The 23,996-nt window shown below is 42.3% G+C and overlaps 1 pseudogene; it reads left to right on the forward strand.

Annotated features, from left to right (window-relative positions):
- Positions 1-260: 260 nt before the first annotated feature.
- Positions 261-23,996, forward strand: part of LOC145349286 (uncharacterized) — a 95,627-nt pseudogene continuing 71,891 nt past the window's right edge.

Raw genomic sequence — 23,996 nt, forward strand, 5'->3', positions numbered from 1 at the left:
ATAGGTAAATCTGAAAGTCATCAGAGTACATGCAAAAGCTGACTCAAAAGCTTGTAGAGCTGGAAGAGTTTACAAAGATCAGGAGGGGAAAACAAAGATGAGAATTTTAAATTTTTAGCCTAGCTGGACAGAAAGCTAGTGTAGCTCTGCAAGCACATAGGTGAGAGGTGATCAGGATTTTGTGTGAGTAAGGATCAGGGCAGCAAAGTTTTGGATAAGCTCAAGCTTATGTGGGTTGGAAGAAAGGTCAGCTAATGGTCATGTCTGGAAAAGCATTTCAGCAGCTGATGAGCTGTGACAGAGTGGGTTTGGATAATATTACAAAGATTATAGTCATTAATCTTGGTGATGAAGTGGATGTGTGGTCGGAAGCTTATCTCAGTGTCAAATGTGATACCAATGCTGTGAACAGTGTGATTTGGCAATGGAAAGTTTGCAGGGAGAGCCATGATGTGGATGCTTATGAGACAGAGTTTGTGGCAATTATGCTATTAGAGGGAATCTCTGCTTATCTGGTACCAGATGTGTCAGACAATCAGCATGACAAATCAGAGACAGTGGAGGGATCAGGAGAGCAAGTGATGGAACAGAGGTGTGCATCATCATGTACTAGTGAAATCTGGCATTTTTCAATTGAAGAGTCTGAGAGGTAGCATGTAAATGAAAATACAAAATGGCTAAGGATTGATTCTTGGGGAACACCAGAAGCAACAGTATGGAATGAGAAGCTAACTCAGGTGGTTCTCTGTTTAACGGGACAAAATAAGAACGTAAGAAATGGGAGCCAGAATAGGTTGTTTGCCTCCCTCAAGCTCAATTTACCATTTAATAAGTTCACAGCTGATCTGATTTTGGCTTTATCTTCACTTTCCTGATGCCATCCATAACCCCAGGCTTTCGCACAGATCAAAATCTTGTCCAACTCAGCCTTTAATATTTGTAATGTCCCAGTCTCTATTGCTCTCCAGAGAAGAAAACGTCAAAGATTAACACACCTCTGAGAGAATAAATTCCTCTTCATTTCTGTCTTAAATGAGATGATTCTTATTTTAAACTCTGCTCCCTAGTTCTAGATTCTTCGACAAGGGAACCATCCTCTCAGCATTCATTTTGTCAAGCTCCTTCAGAATCTCAGATGTTTTAAAAAGATCACCTCTGACTCTTCGAAATGTTAGTGAAGATTTGAAGTGTGATCTCACCAAGTCATGGACAGATGTAGCAAAACATCCTAATTTTTAGGGAGCACTTTTACACTCCATGCCCTTTACAACAAAGGCCAAGATTTCCTTTGCCTTGCTAACTACTTGCTGTACCTGCCTGCTAATTTTTGTGATTTCCGTACAAGGACACCTAGTTCCCTCTGCACTGCAGCTTTCTGCAGTCTTTCTCCACTTTATTAATTGGCCAAAACCACCTTGAGTGACAACCAAGAATGGATTACCACTGCGCCAACTTAGCTATGCTTAAATTCTGAAGTGCCTGCCTCGCCCACCTCTCTGACTCAGGCCGGGTGAGGCACAAGCAGCGAAGCACATCCCCGGCTCCAGCAACGATGAAATAACAAATATGGAACAAAGGAGCACGCGTCCTCTTTTTTCCATCACCAGTTGCCATAAAGCAGGTGAGTTTAAAGATCCCTTTAAAGGTAACAGGCAAGAGAGGCTAAGAGCACAGGGTAAGTGAATGCAGTGTGGGGATGGGGTTTCTGACATCAGTGGGGCTTGGGAGATTCCAGACATCAGCCAGGGACGGGGCGGGGAGGAACCAGCCATCATAGGGATAGAGTCGGATGTTGGGGCTGAGTTGAACATTATGGGGGGGGTGTCAGACGTTGTGCAGGGGATCCGGCCAGCAGGAGAGTCTCAGTGGGCGGGGAGTCAAATATTGTGGGTGGATTTAGTTGAATGTCAGGGCAGGGAGTTGGACATCAGGGGGTAGAGTACAATATCACAGGGACGGATGGACCTGGGGAACGGGGGGGGGGGCAGAGGGCAGGGTGGGGTGGGGTGGTGGGGTTGGTGTCAGACATGGCGGCAGGGAATCAGACTGTGGGGTAGGGGCTCGGACACGGGAGCGAGGACGTTAGACGTTGGGGTGGGGGGGTGGGTTCGGACAGCAAGGCAGGAGGGTCAGACAGCAGAGGGGGGCACCAGACACCCGGGCAGCAAGTCAGACACCTGGGCAGGGGGCGGGGTCAGAAATGGGGGTGGGAAGGATCAGACAGCAAGGCGGGTGGGGCGGAGGGTCAGACACCCCGGTGGGGAGTCAGATAATGGACAGAGTCCCCTCTAATCCTTCTGCCCAAATCCATGATCCCTGATTTCTGAACTCTCTGCGAAGCGAAACAGTTTCTTGTTTATTTTGCTTCTGCCCCTCACAATTTTGTATGCCTCTATCAAATCACACTTCTGCCTTCTCTATTCCAAGGAAAACAACCTCAACCTCTCAGTCTCTCCTCGTTTCTATAATTTTCCAGCCCTAGCAACATTCTAGTAAATCTTCGCTACACTTAATTACATCCTCCCTATAAGAATTGCACACAATACTCAAGTTGTGCTTTATCAGTGTCTTATATAGTTTCATCATTATAACTCCACTTGTGTATTCTACACTCCTAACTTCTTTACAATCTTATGCACTGTACTGCTACTTATAGTGACCTGTGCACTTGTGTGCCAAGATCTCTCACTTCATCTACCCCTCTTGCTATATTCTGATTTATGGTGTATTCCTTTTACTGTTTGACTTCCCTAAATGCATTACCTGACCTTTATCAGAGTTGAACTCCATCTACCACTTTCCTGCCAACTCCACCAACCAATCTATATCATTTTGGAACTTACAGATATCCTCTGCAGTATCCACTACAGCACAATTTTTGTGTTGTCTGCAAATTTCCTCAATCATGACCCCCACATTAAAATCCAAATCATTAAGATATAAAACAAGTCACAGGAGTCCCTATACCAAGCCCTGCAGACCACCACTTAAAGCAGCTTTCCGTTCACAATGGCAGCCATCGACTAAACTATGCTTTTGTTTTCTATATGCTTGTAAAACATCCTTGGATTTTCCTTAATCTTGCTTGCTAATACTTTTTCATGTACTGTCTTTGATTCCCTTACTACTTTTTTTTACTTGATCCCTGTATTTTCTATATTCTTCCAGGCTATTTGCAGTGTGAGATTTTGTAACTATCATAAGCTTTATTTTTCTGTTTAATCTTTCCCTGTATTTTTCTAGACAATCATGAGAGCCTCGATATCGCAGTACGTTCTTATTTTGGAGGGGGCATGTCTGCTTTGTATCCTAAGGATTTCACTCATTCATGCTTCCCACTGGTTTACCACTGATTATCCTTTAGCAATCTTGTCCAAACCATCTCAGCCAAATCACTTCTCAGATTTGTAAAATTTGCCTTTCCCCAGTTAAAATTTTTACTCCTGATTTATCTCTGTCCTTTTCCATAATACCACATTATTATGTACAGCAATTTACCAAAGATTCTTCGACAGCACCTTCTAAACCCATGACCACTTCCATCTAGAAGGACAAGGGCAGTCAATACATGGGACAGCAAGACCTACAAGTTCCCCTCCAGCCACAAATCTAATTGAATTGTGCTCTGTATCCCCGATATGGTCACCCACTGTCACTTAACCCATTTGCCCATCTTCGTTCCCCAAGACTAAATCCAGAGTTGTGTCTCCTCTCATTGGGCTTTTCACATTTTTTTTTAAACTTCCTGGACATAGTGCACGAACCTTTAAACCTCAGTCCCTCTTGTATTTTTTGAAATGCAGTTGATATTGGAATAGTTAAAGTCTTCTACTATTATTGCCCTCTTATTCCTACAGGCAGAGATTTATCTACGTATATGTTCTTCTATCTCCCTCTCAGTATTTAGGAATCTGAAGTATGTTCCCAGTCATGTGACTGCCCCTTTTTTATTCCTAAATTCAACCCATAAAATCTCATTTGTTAACCTATTCAGTATCACCCCTTTTCAAAACTGGAATTGATTCTTTAACCAATAGTGCTATCCCCCTCCTATTTTGTCACCCACTCTATTGTGTCTGAAAAGTCTTTGTCCAAGGATATTAATCTGCCAATTTTGCCCCTCCTTTAGCCTCATTTCCATTATAGCAACAACATCATGCTGCCGTGTATCTATCTGTGTCCTTAGTTCATCTGCCTTGTTTGCAATACTCTCTTCATTGAAGTATGAACAGCTCAATCCCACCAATTTCCTTTGCTGGATGCTTTTTAATCTTTTTTTTGTCTTTCTGACTCTCTGACTACATTACGAATTCATGTTCCACCACCCATTTCCTGATCTGAATCTGGCCCATCCAAGCAAACTCTTTGGTTCCAATCCCTCTGCCATACCAGTTTAAAACCTCACCAACGGAATTAGCAAAAACCCCCATGAGGATAATGGTCCCAGCTCGCTGCAGGTGCCATGCCCTAAGAGTGCATTGATGATCATGGACCTTCATGTTAACCTAGCGCAAGAGGCCTCAATCATCTTTGTTGGTACATGACAGTGGCATAATGGTATTATCACTAGACTAGTAATCCACAGACCCAGGGCAAGATCTGGGGGACCCAGGTTCAAATACCACCATGCAAGGTGGTGAAATTTGAATGCATTAAAAATCTGGAACTAAAAAACTAATGAAACATTTGTCGTAAAAACCTATCTGGTTCACAGGTAATCTGCCATCCTTACCTGCCCTAAATGTGAAGCCAGATCCACAGTAAAGTGGTTGACTCTCAAGTGCACACTGAAGTAAATAATTTCTGCCCCAAGCAGCAATGCCCACATCCCATAAATTGACAAAAATGACTCAATAAATAATACATCCAGTTCACAAGACTCTTTTAAAAAAAAGTTTTCCTAGGTAGCTTTCCTTTCTATTATTTTATCATCAGCAAAATTAGTTATAATAGACGCTGTCCCTTTGTCCAGGTCATTAGTGTAAACTGTAAAAGGTTAACCCCAACATTCATTCCTGTGGTACTCCCCTAGTTACAATTTGCCAACCTGAAAATGGCTCATTTGTTACAGCTCTCTGTGCCCTGTTAGTTAGCCAATCCTCTAACTATTCCAACATATAATCCCCAGCACCATGAATTCTTGTCTCATATAGTAATCTTTTATTTGATACCTTATCAAATGCATTTTGGAAATCCAGATATACTGCATCTTCCTCTGTATGTCATCAATGAGCTCTATCCAACAAATGTATCAATTCTCTTTGATAAGACCATATTGACCCTGCTTGTACTATGATTCTCCAAATGCCCTGATACTGGTCCCTTAATAATAGGTCTGAGCACTTCCCCAATGACAGAAGTTAGGTTTCCTGTTTCTGTCTCCCCACTTTGTTTCCCATTATTAATTCATCAGTCTCATCCTTTAAGGGACTAACATTTACTTTAGCTATTCCTAACCACTTTACATACTTACACAAAATCTTACTTTAATATTCCTTGCTCGTTTCCTCTCATATCTTAATTCCTCCCTCCTTGTTAATTTTTTGTCATTTTTTTTGGTTTCTAAATCTTTTCCAATCTTCAGACCTATTAGTAATCTTTCTAAACCATCTTTTACTCCCTTATTTACCACATGGTGCAACTTTCTCATGAAGCCTTTCTTTCATGATTGGATGTATTTTTATTGGGAGTTATGAAATATCACCTTAAATATCTGCCACTGTTTCTCTACCATTTTAACCTATTTTCCAAGTTCTTTGTCGCAAACTCTATCTTCATACCTTCGTAACGGTCTTTATTTAAAAGTTGAATGGACTAGTTTCAGACACAAATATCTCACCCTCAAACTGAACATGAATTTCTACCTTGTTATGATCGCTTTTATCTACAGCATCCTTTACTATGAGAGTGTTAAAACTAAACTAAATAAGAAAGGAACCTGGCAAGGGTAGTCTGAGAGGAAACATTAACATCCAGTGAAATGGAGCAAGAAAAGGAAGTTAGTTCCAGCTGGAAGTTCGGTAGAAATAGGAGTCAGGGCGCAGGAGGAAGGTCTCATTCAAAAGATGAGCACCAATATCCTTGATATATTCCAAGCCTTTGACTATTTATAGAAGCTAGATCTGAATGCACAGCCTTGTGGTTGTTATTGGAGAATGTTTCCTGAGATTGTATTTGCCTCCATTAGAGGTCAGCAGCATCAGACACGAACCCACAGCCAAGGCACAAATTAATGCTGAAGTCCCTCTAGTGCAGTCCTTTGCATGTCCTCTTCCTGATTTTCATTGACAACCTGGTGAGAAGAATTGGGTTAAAGATCCATCTCTTTGCAAATGACAGCACTAAACATCGAACCATTTGTAACTTGTCGAGGTTGTGAAGTGGCTGCTGTTTAAATAAATAAAAGATCTTCAGTCTGTGGCATATTAAGCAGACAAGTAATGTGTACCTCTTAATAGAGGTGAGACACAACTGCTTACCGTCAGCCACTTTGTGATTTGACCTCACAATCATCTCCTTACTTTCCAGGACAACAGCTCAGAAAGATTATCAATGTCAAATTTGACAACAACATTCAACAGAAAGCTAATCTATTGCTCTGGCTGGTATGCAGGAGCCTGTTACAAAAGAGGAAAACACAACAATCCTTTCAAATTACAGTTTTTTTACATGGTAAAATGACAGTAAATCATGTCTGATATGAGTCACTCAAAGCCACATTGAAATGTGGTAAGTAAAAACAGAAAATGTTAGAAATATTCAGCAGGTCTCTTAACATCTGTGGAGAGAAAAACAAGGTGAAAGATGGAATTTTATCTTTGAAAAATGGACAGCAAGAGAGATGGGGGGGCTGTAAATTGTGACAGGTCAGGTCCCAATGTCATTACATTGGAATAAGGTTGCAGTGGGGGCAAACGGAAAGCCAAGCTTGCAATCTCTAAATGAGAAATATAAGCCAATGAGATCACTGAAGAAGCAATTGGCAGTGATTTTATGAGCCTCTCAGAATTTTGCAAGAGTGTCCAGAAACTATGGGGATGAGAGACTGGCAGCGTTTATTGGACAAGGATGGGGAAGCAGCTGTTGATGTTTCCTGCATTTGATAGAAGTTCACTGAGGTTTTGTCATTTGATTGAATGGAAGGAGAAGAGAAACCTTTTTTTGGCTTGATCTTCCCTTGAGCTCTTCATCCTCCTAGCAGAGGATTCATCAGAGAGGAATTGGCACGGTGGGGCAGCACGGTGGCACTGCTGCCACACAGTGCCAGGAAACCAGGTTTGATTCCTGGCTTGAGTCACTGTCAGCATGTTCTCCCCATGTCTGCGTGGGTTTCCTCTGGCTGCTTTGGTTTTCTTTCTCGGTCCAAAGATGTGCTGGTAAGGTGCATTGACCATGTTAAATTCCTCCCTCAGTGTGCCCGAACAAGTGCCGGAGTGTGGCGAATGGGGGATTTCCACAGTGATTTCATTGAAGTATTAATGTAAGCCTACTTGTGACTCTGAAAAATAAACTTAAACTTTTACAGGGGAGTAGGACTGTGTGGCATTTCTGCAATCATGGGAAGGGTGGTCCCAAAGTAATGGGAATCTCCAGATGACATGATGGTGATGCATTCCAGAGGAAGTTACTCTAGTGAGGAGGGAGAGCCTGTGAGGGAGCAGAACCAGGCTAAATGTCCTGTTTATATAGAACATAGAACATTACAGTGCAGTACAGGCCCTTCGGCCCTTGATGTTGTGCCGACCTGTGAAAACCAATCTAAAGCCCATCTAACCTACATTATTCTAATATCATCTATATGTTTATCCAATAACCATTTAAATGCCCTTAATGTTGGTGAGTCCACTACTACTGAAGGCAGGGCATTCCACGCCCTTATTACTCTGAGTAAAAAACCTACCTCTGACATCTGTCCTATATCTATCACCCCTCAATTTAAAGCTATGTCCCCTCATGCTAGCCATCACCATCCGAGGAAAAAGGATCTCATTGTCCACCCTATCTAATCCTCTGATTATCTTGTATGCCTCTATTAAGTTACCTCTTAACCTTCTCTCGAACGAAAACAGCCTCAAGTCTCTCAGCCTTTCCTTATAAGACCTTCCCACCAAACCAGGCAACATCCTGGTAAATCTCCTCTGCACCCTTTCCAATGATTCCACATCCTTCCTATAATGCGGGTGACCAGAACTATATGCATTACTCCAAATGCAGCCGCACCAGAATTTTGTACAGCTGCAACATGACCTCATGGCTCCAAAACTCAATCCCTATAAAAGCTAACGCACCATATGCCTTCAAAACCCTATCAGCCTGAGTGCCAACTTTCAGGGATCTATGCACATGGACACCGAGATTTCTCTGCTCGTCCACACTACCAAGTATCTTACCATTAGCCCAGTACTTTGTATTCCTGTTACTCCTTCCAAAGTGAATCTGCATTAAACTCCATTTGCCACCTCTCAGCCCAGCTCTGCAGCTTATCTGTGTCCCTTTGTAACCCGCAACATCCTTCCACACTGTGCACAACTCCACCGACTTTAGTGTCATCCGCAAATTTACTAACCCATCCTTCTACGCCCTCATCCAGGTAATTTATAAAAATGACAAACAGCAGTGGCCCCAAAACAGATCCTTGCAGTACACCACTAGTAACTGAACTCCAGGATGAACATTTCCCATCAACCACCATCCTCTTCTTCTTACAGCTAGCCAATTTCTGATCCAAACTGCTAAATCACCCTCAATCCCATGCCTCCGTATCTTCTGCAATAACTTACCATGGAGAACCTTATCAAATGCTTTATTGAAATCCATATACACCACATCAACTGCTTTACCCTCATCCACTTCTTTGGTCATCTTCTCAAAGAACTCAGTACATTTTGTGAGGCACGACCTACCCTTCACGAACCGTGTTGACTATCCCTGATCAAATTATTCCTTTCTAGATGATTATAAATCTTATCTCTTATAATCCTTTCCAATCCTGATATCCTTCATCAGGTATCAGGTACACTAGTATAATAGTTTTGTTACTGAGCTAATAATCAAAAATCCAAACTAATGGTGCAGAGGGATGAATTCAACTCCCAGCATGGCAGCCTGGGAATTTGAATTTGCTTAACGAAATAAACTTGGAATGAAAAAGTCTTGTATCATTTGGTGATCATGAAATGACTGGACTGTTGACAAAACTCTTGTTGTTACCAATGGCTTTCAGGAAAGGGAATCTTCAGTCTTCATGTGGTCTGGGCCTATGTCACTCGAACCCACATCAATGTGGATGGCTTTTAACTGGCCTCCATGATGGCCTAGCAAGTTGCTACAGAAAACATATGAAGAGTAAAACCAGGCAGATGGCTTAGCTTGGATCTAGGCATCAGACTGAAATACAGCAAAACACACCAAGCTTAGCTCATTGTGCTCATTATCCTCTTCACTAACAGCTCATAAAACCCTATGGCATCGGATCAAATATGGGCAAGGGAATCTCCTGCTGATTACCGCCCACCACCCTCACTCAGCAGTTAAATCAACATTCTCCATGTTGAACATCACTTAGAAGATGCACTGAGGATCATATAATCAGGGGGGAAACCTTCAATATGCATCGTAATGAATCATTTGTTACTTTCATGCATGTCAAAGCTAACCAAGCCTTGAAAAACACAACTGCCAGACTAGATTTTTGACAACTGGTAAGAGGAAAAACTGACTTGATTTCTTCTCATTAATCTATCTGTTACAAAGGCACACAGAAGGAGGCCATTCAATCCATTTGGGGGCAGTTTTTCCAAAAACATTCTAAGTCCTGAATGAGTTTGAAAATGGGTGAGTTCCAGATCCGTTTTTTCAACGAGGCCACAAGTCCAATCTTATGCCACTCTGTTTAAAAACTAATGCTAAATCTGTTTCCTACCAGCAGGGGGATGGGGTGGGGTCTAAGCTCACGGGGAAGCTGGCAGATGATAGCCAAGGGCACATGTGCTTGCATAGAGATCTCTGTTCTGTGCAACAACAGAAAGAGAACTGTCAGTCACCTCCATCCCCTGTATATTGCACACACCCTCACTCCCATGCAGCGATCACTGGCCTCCTGGCAAATCGGTCCCCCACCCAACCCCTAGCCTGGTCAATTGTAACCCCCACCCCTGCCCATCCCAATTGATCACTGCCCCTCCCCCTGGTTGATTGTCAGTTGCAGTATGTGCAGCTTCCCCCCCCCCCCCCAAATCCCAGTTGCAGGGCACACTGCCCGGTGCCAGGCTGGCAGTGCCATGGTGCCAGGCTGGCAGTGCCAGGCTGCTATTATCCAAGGGGCATTGCTTCCTGCCCCCAATCTCCCAGGGAGCCTCAATGGCCTCCGGTCATATTGATGAGGCCACCACAACAGATCACCATTGATGGCGGCCAGACCGATACTTGCCAGTGAGGACATTCACCAGCGAGACCATCGAGGCAAGTGAGCCTGGCAATTGCATCCCAAGCTCACTCATAATATTTCAATTCAACGGGCTTGAAGCTGATCTCGCCGGATACCCAGGCCCAGTAGGTTGTGAAAAGTGAGAAATTGGGCGTGAACCTGAATTGAACCTAAATGCTTGGTCTTTGGAATGGGAGGCAGCAGTGGTGAGCATTGTGTCACCATGCTGCCAAAAAGAGGAGATAGAAATTAAGATAAAGAGGTAAAAGTGTGTTTGTGAGAGGCTGTCAGATTGAAAATACAATTGAGAACCAACAAGAATACAGAAGTCCAGAGGGGAGGTGAAAAAACATATTAGAAAAGTGAAAGGGATTATGAGAAAAGATTGGCAGCCAACATGAAGGGGGGAATCCCAAATTCTTTGATGGGCACATAAATAGATAAATGATGGTAAAAGGAGGAGTAGAGCTTATTAGAGACCTAAAAGGGAATTTTCACATGAAGATAGGGAGCATGGCTGAGACATTAAATTAATTCTTTGCATCTGTCTTTATCAAGGACATAGCCAGACAATGGATACAAAGGAGGAAATGCTATCATGAAAAGGGTTCAAAATTGATTAGGAGGTGGTGTTGGATAGTCTGTCAGTGATTAAATTTGACAAGGCACCAGAACCAGATAAGATGCATCCAAGGATATTTAAGGAGGTAAGAGCAGAAATTGTTGTCTTCCCTGGACTCGGGAGGTGCCAGGGAACAGAAGAATTGCACACAGCCCTTGTTCAAAAATAATGTAAAGATAAGCCCTGCAATTACAGATCAATCAGTTTAATATCAATGGTTAGGAAACTCTGAGAAACAATTATTCGAGATTGAATTAATGGTCACATGGAAAAATGTGGGTTGATTGGGAAGAAGCAGCTTGGATTCCTAAAGGGGAAATTGTGTTTGACTAATTTGCTGGAGTTTTCTGAAGAGGTAGCAAAATAGATTGATGAGGGTAATGCCTCTGATATGGTATATATAGACTTCCAAAAGGCATTCAATGTAATGTCCTACAACAGACCAGTGAGAAAAGTTATAGCTAAAGGAGTAAAAGGGACAGTAGCAAAGTGAATAGAAAATTGGCAGTATAATAAGGATCAGTGAATAATTGTTAATGGATATGTTTCAGGCTGGAAGCAGGTTTGTAGCAGAGTTCCCCAGGGGTCAGTATTGGGACTTACTTTTCCTGAAATTATTAATGCTCTAGATCTTGGGACAATTTCAAAGTTTGTGGATGACACAAAACTTGGAAGCATTTTAAACTGTGAGGTGGACAATGCAGAACTTCAAAAAGACAGACAATTTGCTGGAATGGGCAGATAGGCGACAGATGAAGTTCAATGCAGAGAAGTGTGAGGGGAAGCACTTTGATAGGAAGAAGATGGACAGACAATACAAGATAAGGAATACAATTCTTAAGGGAGTTTGGAAGCAGCAACACGTGAGTGTATGTGTGCATAAGTCATTTAAAGTAGCAGGACAAGTGGAGAGAGCAGTTAATAAAGTATGCAGTATCCTGGGCATTATTTGTAGGAGCATATAATACAAGAGCAAGGAGGTTATGCTGAATTTCTTTGACTTTTTCTGTCACTAACAGCCTGGATCATACTTCACTTTCAGTTATATGGTGGAATATACCCCAACTCACTGTATCAACTCCACACAGTAAGGCTCATCTCAAGAATCTCTACCAATCCAACAACCCTCCATCATATCTGTGTGCTTTTAATTGTGACCTCTTGCACATCCTTGATGTTATTCTTTGAATTCTAAGTCTAGGAGTTTCTTCCCTAAACCTCTCAACCTCCCTTTCATCCTTTAAAACACTCCTTAAAATGTACTTGTTTAATCAAGCTTTTGATCGTCATCTGAACTGTTGCTCAGTTTCAATATTTTGTTTGATCATCCTCCTGTGAAGCTCTTTGGTGTGTTTTACTGCATTAAAGGCACTATATAAATATAAATATTCTTGTGTGAAATAAAAATGAAGACAATGCTTGACATGCATTTTTTGACCTTCCATTGTATTCTGTATTTCGCATTATGTCTGAAAGGTATAATACGAAGCATTTTTTCAGGATTGATTCTAAGAAAAACATAGCTCTTAAGGGCCTAATATACTTATAGCACTTTTTTTAGGGGGCACAGCAGATTTACTGTCCAAAGAAAGTGAACAACTGGGATTGTGCAATGGAAGTACAAAATATGCTGACAGTGTAGTAGAGTCACCTGATAGGCTGGTGATATTTCAACAAGGCCTTAAATGCAAATATGAAGAAATGTCATATCCAAAGAACATGTAAGGTCTACTACTTAAAAGAAATGGCAAGGCAACAAATCGCATTCTAAGCTCGTATTTTGTTGATGTATCTCAGCAATGGCATTTTGCCACTGTATTCTTCAGAACTTTGTTTGGGTCAGTGGTATGTAAGGGACAGGTCAGTCGTGCTGGCTTCTGCCTGTGCTGCTTGGTCCCACAGGCTTGTTGTCTTGTGAACAGGTAACAAATGGTTGCACTCCACAGCTCAGCAGCAAGCACAGAGAGATGTTATTCATCCATGAAAATCAGTCAAGACCAAGCACGTCTTCCACAGAACATGGCCCACTTGAGGGGCTACTTGAAGCCAGCAAAAACATAGGTGTTTATTGGCACAATTAGCCAGTCCCTGTTTAACTCACTTCATCAAATATCTCCTTGTCTAAGACAAGGAAAACAGGCACAATACTGCTCCAGTGGGAAGGAGCAGCCCCTGAAGTACCTGATTCTTCATCTGTGACCTTGAACTAAATTTGCTCTGTTGTTTGTTGTCAGAAAAAATACAAATAACTTCATTATCTATTCTTACGGGACAAACAAAATGCAAGCCAGCCAATTAGAATGGAACTATTTTTTTCTTATTACCAGAAATCTATCAACAATCAGTTGAAAGAGGTGTTGTAGAAAGCAAGTCCTGTTCCACATGGGAACTCTTGTCACCATGGCAATCCAGGTAGCCCGTTTTGTCTTGGCTGAGCAAAGGTTTTGTAAAACAATGTTGTTTGGAATCTGAGGTATAATGAAGCTTTCTTTCTCATGCCTAATGCATGTGAAGTCAAATGGGCTGATGTCAGCCTACAGATGAGATGGGTTAATTGTACTAATTGTTGTGGAACGATGTTGCTGCCTTGATGAGAATGAGAGGTAGGACATTAGTACGGACAAAAAAGATCTGAGGCTGGGATTTAACATTTTCGAGCAGAAATTGCGAACACATTTTATAGGTTTTCCCTCCAAATGCAAATCCCAGTGAATAAAAATAAAAGTGAATTAATTCAAGTGCAGTCTTCATGAAGCAACAACTCTTCCTACCTTTTTGTAGAAACATTGTTGAAAGCTGGATTTGATCAATTCATCGTATTTAATATTTTCTAACTCTTAAAGCATTTGATGAGATCACGAAATGATTACGTAGAAGATTAAGCCTCCAAGAGCCATTTCATCATCTCAGTTGGTAAATGTGACAACATAAACATTTTCCATATATTCACAAAGGAGCATTAATAATTCAGTCAACTGAGAAACATTTTGCATTACTTTCTTCACGGCATTGACACAACAAGAGTTTTGTATGTTCTATACAGGGAATTTTCTTCAGAAGATTCTCTTTAGTGTTTTGTTGTTCATTGAATATGCCTTTGTCTGACTAAGAATGTGTTTCATTGTACAGTGTATTGAATAAAATATGTGCAAAATAACACAATTCCTTTTGTATATCACAGGAACAATTTGATTATTACTGTAACTATATTATTAAGACTAATTAATCCCCCAATGTCTTTGATCTTGCTCACCAATCATCTGACAAGCAAATTGTACTTTCTACTTCAAGGCAGCAAAGAGCGTTGCAGATCCTCCCAAATGACTCAGTGGAATCCAATTAAAGCGTTTGACCAAGTATGGGTCTATGTGAACCCTTGATCCAAGAGAAGTTGTGATTCCTGCCTGCAGTGTGGGAAACCATGGGAGTAAATATCAAATAAAACATTCATAAGTTCTCTGCAATAAGCTAAGAAATGTCAGTTGTGAAGTTCAGTCTATTCTGACCAATAGTTTGTTAGTGTTTCCTCCTCTGATTTTCATTTGGAGACAGTGGGTTGTACTGATGTGCAACGCATCAACAAATATCTCAGTGACTTGTTCATTCTCCTAGATAGAGAATGTAGGCAAGTTATCAAAGCATGAGAGCCGTTTCTGACAAGCACCATCCTCTTCCTATTCAACGCATCCCAACACTACATCAATCCACAGGATTTTTCCCTTCACTATTTGGACGGCAAATGGCCAGAGTAAATCATTTATTTGGAAACAGCCTGCACCAACAACAATCCACCCAGGCCCCATCCCTATAACCCCATGTATTTATCTTGCTAACCGCTCTGACACAAGGGGCAATTTAGCACAGCCAGTGAACCTAACCCTCACATCTTTGGAGCGTGGGAGGAAATTGGAGCACCCAAAGGAAACCCATGTGGAAATGAGGACAATATGCAAACTCCACACTGTCACCCAAGATTGGAATTGAACCTGGGTCCCTGGTGAGCCAGCAATGCTAACCACTGTGCCGCCCAAGCAATGATAATAAAAATTAGTCTTTGTGTTAACCCTCTGGAGCCATTGGGACTTTCATTTGATATCTTCAATGAACTATTTAGACACTTTAATTGTTTGAATATACTACAACATGGAAGTATTCAAGCATATTGCTATTACAAAACCTTTCAAACAGGGGTTCGTTTTCATTTTATTTGATGTTTTTCTCAGTATTACTGGCTTTTCATCAGCTTGTTTCAGTGGGTAGAACTCTTGGCTAAGTGGGCTGATTTCAAGTTGCATTCCAGAAATTGAACATGTAATCTTGGCTGATAATCCAGGACTTTTGAAGTATGCTTTTCAATGAGGCGTTAAATGTGAGCTTCCCCTGCCCAAGCCACGGTACTGAAATGGCTCTTAAAGTCACAAGTGATATGTTAGTTGACTATAATATGGAAGACTGTCCTTCCTCTTATCCTTCTCCTTATATCTGCAACCCATGACATGGTTCACCAACAGTTCTTCACCATCATCCAGCCAGATGGAACTGTAATTGCATGGTTCCATTCTTACCTAATATTATCTGCAATGGCTTCTCATTCCATTCCCACACCGCTACCTCCTGTGTTTCTCGTTTACACTTTGACCATCAGCAACGTTATCTGAAAACGGCATCAACTTGCATATGAATGCTGATGACACACTGCAACAACAGCTTTCTCAATTCCTCCACTGACTGCTTACCCACCGCCCAGTACATGATGGCCAAACATCTATTCCTTTTAAGTATTGGGAAAACTGAAGGCATTGGGGTAGATTTTCATGTATTTAGAGAGACTCCTTGGAGGAGTGAAAATAATAGCTAGGACCCATTTTGGGAATTCATGATCGCATTGCCAAGTTTTCTGATTTTCAGGAATGCCTTTAAGGCTGTGGGCTGAATCAGGTCATAAGCCCATGCTCCTGACCAAGTCTCATTATGCATTCTTGGTTGAGAGCCCAGACACTCATTCGAGTACCTGAGCCCCAGAAACAACATTACTTGATTGACAGCTCCAGCTGTGTGATCTCTGTGGTATATTGCGCAATGTTCATTTATACAGGGTAAAGAGGTTCAACTGCTTGCAGTTTCAGCTGTCAATCCTTTGAAAGGTTTGGATGATTGAACCTTTTTGTGGCCTGTGGCAGAATGCGACTTTTTTAAGATAGTGCAAAGTTAGCAATATTATTATAGTGTTAGCAATTTATATATCCAATTGTCACCAGAGGGTTCATTGGTTCCTTATGGTCTAGAAAGGGTGAATTGACACAGAGGGGCATGAGGGGCCAATGGAGGGGCAATAAGGGTGGGCAGAGAGCATGAAGTGGCATGAATGGTCCTGGGGAGTTGTATGTGGGGGTGAGAGGGTGGCGAATTGAGGGCTGGATGGCCTTAGGTTTTTCATTATAACTGGAACAAAGTCCCACAGCACCAAAGTGGCCCTTTTAAACAGCCCACCTGACACTTGGCTGCCCCTGCTGATGCCTCCAAACATTTTTCTTAGTCAGCTGGCCCAACTGCAGCTTACATCCATCTCTCCACCCCAACACACAATGAAGATTCCATCTACTGAGATGGGTGGGTCAAGCTGAGAAGTTTTCTAATCCCCCACTCCCTGTCTAGGGAATAAATATCCAGTCCATCATCTTTGGTCCCTGCTACAATCTCGAATCCTTAGCTTCAGCTCTCTCCCGAACAACTGTCCAAGATTGAACCACAGTTTTCAACCTTGATGTTATCTCATCCTTCCCTGCTTCTGTAATCTTCATATGGGAGTGCCAGTGTTGGATTGGGGTAAACACAGTAAGAAGTCTCACAACACCAGGATAAAGTCCAGCAGATTTATTTGGTAGCACAAGCCATTAGCGTTTGGAGTGCTGCTCCTTCGTCAGGTAAGTGGGAGTTCACAAACAGGGCATATAAAGACACAAACTCAATTTACAAAATAATGATTGGAATGCAAGTCTTTACAGGTAGTCAAGTCTTAAAGGTACAGACAATGTGAGTGGAGAGAGGGTTAAGCACAGGTTAAAGAGATGTGTATTGTCTCCAGACAGGACAGTTAGTGAGATTTTGCAAGCCCAGGCAAGTTGTGGGGGTTACAGATAGTGTGACACGAACCCAAGATCCCGGTTGAGTCCGTCCTCATGTGTGCGGAAATTGGCTATCAGTCTCTGCTCAGTGACTCTGCGCTGTCATGTGTTGTGAAGGCCGCCTTGGGGAATGCTTACCCAAAGATCATAGGCTGAATGCCTGTGACCACTGAAGTGTTCCCCAACAGGAAGAGAACACTCTTGCCTGGTGATTGTCGAGCGGTGTTCATTAATCCATTGTCATAGCGTCTGCATGGTCTCCCCAATGTACCATGCCTTGGGACATCCTTTCCTGCAGCATATCAGGTGGACAATGTTGGCCGAGTTGCAACAGTATGTGCCATATATCTGGTGGATGATGTTCTCACGTGAGATGATGACATTCGTGTCAATGATCCGGCATGTCTTGCAGAGGTTGCTGTGGAGGGTTGTGTGGTGTCATGGTCACTGTTCTCCTGAAGGCTGGGTAGTTTGCTGCGGACAGTGGTCTGTTTGAGGTTGTGCAATTGTATGAAGACAAGAAGTGGGAGTGTGGATATGGCCATGGCGAGATGTACATTGATGACAATGACTTGGAGACCAAATCCACACCTCAGTACGCCAACATCTTCATGCACAAGTTTGTATAAGACTTCTTCATTGCTCAGGACCTTCAACTGATGCTATACACTAGATACATCGATGACATTTTCTTCCTTTGGACTTGTGGTGAACAACCACTGAAACAACTATATGTTGACATCAACAAGTTCCATCCGACTTTCAGACTCACCATGGACTACTCTCCGGAATTGGTTGCATTCTTGGACACACTCATCTCCATCAAGGACAGTCACCTTAGCACTTCACTGTACCACAAGCCCATGGATAACCTCACAATGCTCCACTTCTCCAGCTTCCATCCTTCCATGCTGAAGAAGCCATCTCCTACGGACAAGTCCTCTATATACACAGGATCTGCTCAGATGAAGAGCATAGCAACAGACGCTGAAAGATGCCCTCATAAGAACAGGATATGGCACTCGATTCATCAATCAACTGTTCAGATATGCAACAGAGAAAAACCACACCGACCTCTTCAAAAGACAAACACAGGACACGGCGGACACAGTACCCTGCATCATCCAGTACTTCCCCGGAGCGGAGAAACGATGACATCTTCTCCAGAGACTTCAATATGTCGTTGATGAAAACGAACATTTCCCCAAGGCCATCCCCACCCCCTTACTTCTTGCCTTCAAACAACTGCACAACCTCAAACAGACAATTGTCTGCAGTGAACTACCCAGCCTTCAGGAGAACAGTGGCCACGACACCACACAACCCTGCCACAGCAACCTCTGCAAAATGTGCCAGGTCATCACAGTTGCCATTATCTCACATGAGAACACCATCCACCAGGTACACGGTACATACTCTTGCAACTCGGCCAACGTTGTCTACCTAATACACTGCAGGAAAAATGTCCCGAGGCATGGTACATTGGGGAGACCATGCAGATGCTACGACAACGGATGAATGAACACTGCTCGACAATCACCAGGCAAGAGTGTCCTCTTCCTGTTGGGGAACACTTCAGTGGTCATGGGCATTCGGCTTCTGATTTTTGGGTAAGCAAAACATGACAACACAGAGTTGCTGAACAGAGACTGATAGCCAATTTCCGCACACATGAGGACAGACTCAACCGGGATCTTGGGTTCATGTCACACTATCTGTAACCCCCACAACTTGCCTGGGCTTGCAAAATCTCACTAACTGTCCTGGCTGGAGACAATACACATCTCTTTAACCTGCGCTTAACCCTCTCTCCACTCACATTGTCTGTACCTTTAAGACTTGATTACCTGTAAAGATTCACACTTCAACCATTATTTTGTAAATTGAGTTTGTGTCTTTATATGCCTTGTTTGTGAACAGAACTCCCACTTAACTGACAAAGAAGCAGCACTCCGAAAGCTAGTGGCTTTTGCTACCAAATAAACCTGTTGGAGTTTAACCTGGTGTGTGAGACTTCTTACTCTGTAATCTTCTGCAGCTAATAATTGCAAGAACATAAGAAATAGGAGTAGAAGTAGACCACTTGGCCCCTCGAGCCTGTTCCATGATTCAAAACGTTCATGGCTGATCTTGGGCTAAAATTACATTTTTCCACCTGCTCCCTGGAGTTTAGAAGAGTGAGAGGTGATCTCATTAAAACCTAGGGTGAATTTCCTGGGAGACCAAAATCTGTCTGCATTAATCTTAAATATATTCAAAGTTGCAGAATCCACAACCCATGGTGGCAGAGTGGTTAGCACTGCTGCCTCACAATGCCAGGGACCTGGGTTCGATTCTGGCTTGGATCACTGTATGTCTGGAGTCTGCATGTTCTCCCCATGTTTGTGGGGTTTCTTCCAGGTGTTCCGGTTTTCTCCCACACTCCAAAATATGTGCTGGTTAGATGAATTGGTGGTGCCAAATTTTCCCTCAATGTACTCAAACAGGTACTGGTGTGTGGTGACTAGGGATTTCCACAGTAACTTCCTTGCAGTATTAATGTAAGCCTACTCGTGATACTAATAAATCAAATCAATCCTCTGTCATGGAGAATTCCAAAGATTCATACTTTTTAAATGACATTATTTCTCATAATCTCAGTCCAAATGATTAGCCCCATAACCTGATATTGTGCCCCTGTATTTTAGATTCCCCAACCAATGGAAACAATCTCTCGGCATTCACCCTAAGTTTCAGTGAGATCACCTCTCATTCTTCTAAACTCCAGAGAACAAAAGGTTCATTTACTCAGCCTCTCATCATGGGGCAACCCCATTATCCCAGGGATCAATTTAGTCAACTTTTGCTGTATCGTCTCCAATGAAAATATATTCTCTCTTAAATGTGAAGACCAAAACTTCACACAGTTTCACCAAAACTCTGTACAACTGTGGCAAGATGTGTTTTTCTCTTGTATGTGTTCCAATCTCCTTATAGTAAAGGCAATATATCATTTACCTTCCAAATTGCTTGCTATATATGCTAATTTTCTCAGTTCCTTTTATGAGAACACTCAAATCTCCAAGACATTTACACCCTTCCAATGTTGACCTCTTCAGCTTCCGGAACTTGTGACTTGTCTCCAGCTGCCTAGGCCACATACTCCTGGAATTCCTTCCTAAAACATTCACATGTCTACTTCGCTTTCCTCCTTTAAGACCAACAGGTTAAATTTTCCAGTCCTGTTCACTGCAGGAATCATCATGGGCAAGGTGGAAAATTTGACAGGTTCATTGACCTTGAACTGGAATTTCCAGTCTCGGGGCAGGTGAGCGGGAGAGGATCCTTTGACCAAGCATCTGTGCATCCACCCAAATATCACTTCATGTGACTCAGTACCTAATTGTTGCTTCCACAACTCTTCTGAGAAGCACCTTGGAATGTTTTATTATAAAAAGATGTGATATCAATGCAAGTTTTTGTTGATGTTCCAGTGGTTGACATGAACATGAAAAGCAAAGATCCTCCCTGGGGTCTGAGGCAATATCCCTCCCTCAACCAATTCTAATCCCATCACAGACACAACACAAGCTTTTTTAAATTTTCACAGGATGTGGATGCCACTGGCTGGACCAGCATTTTTATTGCCCATCCCTATTTGCCCTTGAAAAGATTGTGGTGAGCCACCTTCTTGAACTGTTGCTATCCATGTAGTATTGGTATACCCACAATGCTGTGCAGGAGGGAGTTCCAGGATTTTAATGCAGTGACAATGAAGGAACAGTGATACATTTCCAAGTCAAAATGGCGAGTGACTTGGATGGGAACTTGCAGGTAGTAGTGTTCCCATGTATCTGCTACCCTGATCCTTCTAGATGATAGAGACCATGAATTTGCAAGGTGTTGTCAAATGAGCCTTGGTGAATTGCTGCAGTGCATTTTGTAGATGCAACACACTGCTGCCACCGTGTGTCAATGGTAGAGGGAGAGGATGTTGAAGGTCCAGGATGGGGTGCCAGTCAAGCAGACTGCAGTGTCTTGGATGATGTTGTGCTTAGTTTTGATGGAGATGCACTCATCCAGGCAAATGGAGAGTATTCCATCACACTTCCTAGTTTGTGCCTTGTAGATGGTGGACAGGTTTTGGGGAGTCAGTAGGTGAATTACTCAGCACAGAATTCTTAGCCTTTGACCTGCTCTTTGGCCACAATATTTATTTTACTGGTCCACTTCAGAATTCTGGCCAATGATAACTCCTAGGATGTTGCTCATGGGGGATTTAGTGATGGTAATGCCATTGAGTTTCAAGGGGACTTAGTTCCATTCTCTCTTGTGGGCGATGGTCATTGCCTGGCAATTATGTGACATAAATCTTACTGGCCACTTATCAACTGCTGAATGTTGTCCAGATCTTGCTGCACATGGGCACGGATATCTTCCAGTATCAATGGAGTCATGAATGGTCCCAAATATTATGCAATCATCAACGAATACCCTGACTTTGACCTTGTGATGGAGGAAAGGTCATTAATGAAGCAGCCGTAGATGGTTTGGCCTAGGACACTACCTGGGACAACTCTGGCTGTGATGTCCTGAGACTGAGAAAATTGACCTCCAACTACAACTATCTTCCTTTGTGCTCGGTATGACACCATCTGGTGAAGTATTTTCCCCTTGGTTCCCACTGACTCCAGTTTTGCCAGTGCTCGTTGATGATACGTATGATCAAATGGTGCCTTGATGTCAAGGACAGTTACTCTCACCTCACCTTATCTCCACTAGGCACCTACAGTGGGCAAATGTTGCCAACTTGTACTTATGAATGTAAAGCTCATCCCAAGTTGAGACATCAAGCAGATTCAATCTGCTGTTTACACCTTGTTAAAGTGCAATTGCCATAATGATAAGAGTCTGGATGTAATTGCTAACAGTTAGGAGAGATAGTTGCTAAGTGACTTTCTGTTTTTCTAAATACATAGATTGGATTTGCTGCCCACTGTGTAAAGCAGACTTAGTGCATTAACATCAACACACCTGTTTAAAGCAATAATGAAGCTCTCAACAAACATCAATGCTGATAGAGGGTGAGATACAACCACATTCCTTGGATGGATGATAGCTGTATACCCCATATACTTTCTATAAGATGAACCAGCCACTTGGTCATAGCCTCCTCAGCATCTATACCTTTGCTCCAAGGACACCTGCAGGTGACATATTAAGTTGGCGGTCATTGATGCTGACAACTGGAAGACAGTTGTACACTACGATGGCCTCTGGTGGCTGACTGCTTGGGAAGCTATGGGAAGAGGTGAGCAGAAAGAACATATTCAGCTGGCTGAGAAGAGGGCTCAGAGAAAACAGAGGTCAGCAGATTGTGTGCCTTTTCAACCCGCTATCCTTCTCTACAGAAAATATGACAGAGACGGCCATTCCAGAGGGAGGCTCCTGAGCCACACCAGACGATGTTTAACATGGAATTGACCACCATGACATTAATCATCAACCTATGAGACGGAAGGATATTACAAAAGAATGAGCGTTTGTTGCACCAAACACAGATTAACTGCTCATTTATCTTTGTGTTAATTGTGATGTCCTGCTTGTCGGCATGAGAAAAATGCTTACAGCATTGAACAAAAACTGTCACTGTCCTTCAAAGTAATCAGTTAAGTACAAATCCCTTTTAAGATATTTGCAGGAAGTGATAATATATTATACGTGTTTGTCCTCATCTTTCTTTTTTTTTATTATTGGATAATGGTTTCAGATTCTAAACAAACATTTGAACACTAGGGCCCAAACTCTGGTGTGATTTCTGGGAACAAAATAGAAAATGCTAGAAAATCTCAGCAGGTCTGACAGCATTGGTGGAGCAGGATACAATTAATGTTTCGAGTCTGGATGATTCTTCATCAGAAATTCTGGTGATGGCTCATCCAGATTCAAAACATTAGCTCTGTTCTCTCTTCACAGATACTGTCAGACTTGCTGAGATTTTGTTTCAGATTTCAACATCCGCAGTAATTTGGTTTTACCTTTGTGGTTTCTGGTAAATTTGGGGTGCAGATCAAGGAGACTGTCATTATGGAGGTTGATTCAGCATTGAGGCCTAATCCTATCCTGTTGTTTCCTTCAAGATCAGAGCCCTCTCAAAGTAGTTGTATCAATGTTTCAGGAAGATTATTAAAGATAATAATGAGGAGGAAATATATTAGAATGTCAAAAACCACAAATCATGTCCTCATTGCACTGTGGTGATAAGTGAAACAATGTATATGTGGCACCAGTAATATGAGCAAAAATACTTTAGACCTGCAGTTTCATGACATTGAGGCATTATTGTTAAATTTACAGAAGGGTTTCATAGCATTTTGTTGTGCCACGCTAGAGTTTTCTTCCAAGAAACTGCCCGTTGCCCTTTCCAGTGGGAGATCTTATGAAGGAAGTGCCCTGCAAAATCTTACCCATGCAAAGAATTTACAGGCCACATGATCCATTTGAAAATCTCAATAGAAACCCTAAGTGATTGTGCTTCACCAGCTGTTGCATAAATTACCTCATCAAAGCACTCTGCCATGAAAATTCTCACCACACTCACTCTCAGTACCAGTGGCTTGTTTTGAACAGTCACAGGGAATCTAAGTAACATCTCTTAGGCTGCCATCCCAGCACATACTAGGTGGGTAACTGGCATGCTGGATAAAGAGCTGGAAATTTCGTACACTTTGGCATAACAGTTCGGCAGCATCATGATAGGGGTGTCCAGCTGCATTACATTACTGGATTTCCCAAAGTACAGGATGCAATTTAGCACTTGAATCTTTTAAAGTTAGTTCTTCAA

This window comes from Carcharhinus amblyrhynchos, chromosome 10, assembly GCF_965287045.1.
Source record: "Carcharhinus amblyrhynchos chromosome 10, sCarAmb.v2.hapA, whole genome shotgun sequence".
NCBI classification, from domain to species: domain Eukaryota; kingdom Metazoa; phylum Chordata; class Chondrichthyes; order Carcharhiniformes; family Carcharhinidae; genus Carcharhinus; species Carcharhinus amblyrhynchos.